The 2343-nt window shown below is 30.9% G+C and overlaps 1 long non-coding RNA gene across 1 annotated transcript; it reads right to left on the reverse strand.

Moving 5' to 3' along the window:
• Positions 1-1336: 1336 nt before the first annotated feature.
• On the reverse strand, positions 1337-2343 carry LOC108358762 (uncharacterized). The gene is made up of 3 exons (XR_001846830.1): positions 2260-2343; positions 1875-2181; positions 1337-1814 (listed from the first exon to the last, which is right to left on the reverse strand). It is a non-coding gene; the product is annotated as an uncharacterized LOC108358762 (long non-coding RNA).

The raw sequence follows: 2343 nt of genomic DNA on the forward strand, positions 1-2343 counted from the left end.
AGACCCGTGTCTTTGCGATGTTTGGGAAGTTTAACCATTTGTTGGACTGAACAAGTTCTACATATCAAGCTTATTCATTGTATGATGAATCTCCAAAACCGTAAATTTTGAGTTACATCTCTATATTATTAAACGTGCGATATATCGAAAACAATTCAAAATTTTGAGTTTTGAAATTATGCGCTAAAAATGTACACAGAGCTTTTATTTACCTTAATGTTTAATGTATGCGCTGTAAGGCCAAAAGATATGTGTTTGTATGTGTAAGCTATAGCTAGCATAGATTTAAAAGCTGCTAAATCTACTTTTTATGAAAACTTACATTTGGATACAGTAAGGCTAAGTATTAGTAGACGTTTCCAAAGAGACCGAATTAATTTTTTATTTCTACATTTTTCCATGCAAAAAAAAAACAAAATTTGCTTAGAAAAAGGCACACAAATTCGATATTTAAAAGAAAGCAACTTGTTTGAAGTAATATTTTGTTTTGAAAACGCAAAACTTTTGTTATCAAAGTTTTGCAAAATATTTGAAGAAAATAAGTTTGAGAAGTTTTGTTTGTCTCCGGGAAATTTAAAACACAACTTTTCTACTCTCAGTGTCACAACTCAAAAATTACAAATATTGAGTTAAGTACACAGAAATTACCGATACTTCTACTTCTTCTCTACTTTGTGTAATAATTTCATAATGTATCGATTACCCATAGCCCACTAGAACAAAATATGTATTATGGGAGTATATGTATATGTACTATGGGAGTAAATGTAAATTCATAACTTTAAAGCCGTTTTTATCGCGTTTGGTTTTTTTTATTTGTGACACTATTGGAATAAATGAGCGATATGTAAAAATGTATTTTAAATTAGTGGAACGTTTTAAGCTATTAGAAACCAATTAAAAATCATACTGTTACTCTTTGATGCAACTGATATAAAAATATTACTTTTTGATAAAGCCCTTCATACAAATGTTACTTTTTGGTTGCACTTCATTCTTTTTCATATACAACCTTAAATAGGTGCAAACTATGTATCTACATTTACATACATAAGTATGTAGTTATAATAATACAGTACAAAAAAGTAGTTGAATACAATTTTGTTCTAAGTTTTCTAATAAAATATCTGATGCAAAAACACGTGTATGTTGTATGTAAAATGTGGTTGTGGGTGAGGGTTTTTTAATTACAGTTAAGTTATTATCGAAAATATCAAAAATTTATAGTTCCCCAGCTCAAGATTATTTTATGAAATCAAATACGTAAATAAATTCGTGAGAATGGGCTAACAAAAAGGTCTTAATTAAATAATTTTAGTTCAAATACATACAACGTCACCAAGAGAAGTCACGGTTTGTAGCATGCGCTTTGCTTTTGCCTCATAAATCGGTTGCAGACATGTTCATAAAATCGTGCTAAATCAATAAGACCCATTCTCTTTTAGTGATTTTTTTTTTTAATTTCTTGCACGCTCAATTGTTGCATGCATGAAATCTGCTTCCAAATGCCCAGACTCCCTCGATTGTCACAATATAAGTGCAATTAACAACAAAGAGCATGGCCGCTGCAAAAATGTATTTCGGTTCTATAATTAATATACAAGGCCGAGTAAGCAATTTTATTTACAATCTGATTTAGTGGCATTTACAACTTATATGCACAAGCAACTTATATTTAAAAGGATTTAAAATTTTTTGGAGTACTTAACACATTTGAATAAGTAGTACATTAGCTTATGGCGCTTTAGCAAAGTCTCTAATTTTGGTAATAAGACAAAAGTCGACTAAGTGATCAGAAAAATTCAGTAGACAAGCTGTAAAGACAAGCATGTTAATAATAAAGAACATGTTAAACTATATAGGTAGTTTTATACCGCGATAATGTTGTCTTGGCCAGATGGTGCCCTTTTTGTTTACACAGTAGACACTGCCCCTTGTTTTGTATACCCGCAAATGTTGTTCGTAACATGCACATATATATGTACGTCTCCAGCGTTTGTGGTTACATTAAATAAAGATGCCACGAATTTCGCCATCACGTGACCCTGCCAAAAGCCTTTAAATATGTACACATTGAAGCTGAAGAAACTACATTTGGCCACCAATCTTCCAGCAATACTAGGCACACTGATTGCTTTTTGCTTTTGATTGCAAATATGCGTTTCCTTGCGGGTACTTTACCTGTATTATAGAAATATATCTAGTATGTATATTTTCACAAAGTACACAAAATAATTAAAGAAAATAATCCTCAATTACCTAAAAATTTCACCAAACTCTGCCAATTATCGTTTTGTTTGGCAGCTTACTTTGACACATATGTACATATTTCTATTTCTCATG

The sequence above is a fragment of the Rhagoletis zephyria genome, unplaced genomic scaffold, assembly GCF_001687245.7.
Source record: "Rhagoletis zephyria isolate East Lansing unplaced genomic scaffold, Rhagoletis_zephyria_1.1 Rzeph_scaffold_00294, whole genome shotgun sequence".
NCBI lineage: Eukaryota > Metazoa > Arthropoda > Insecta > Diptera > Tephritidae > Rhagoletis > Rhagoletis zephyria.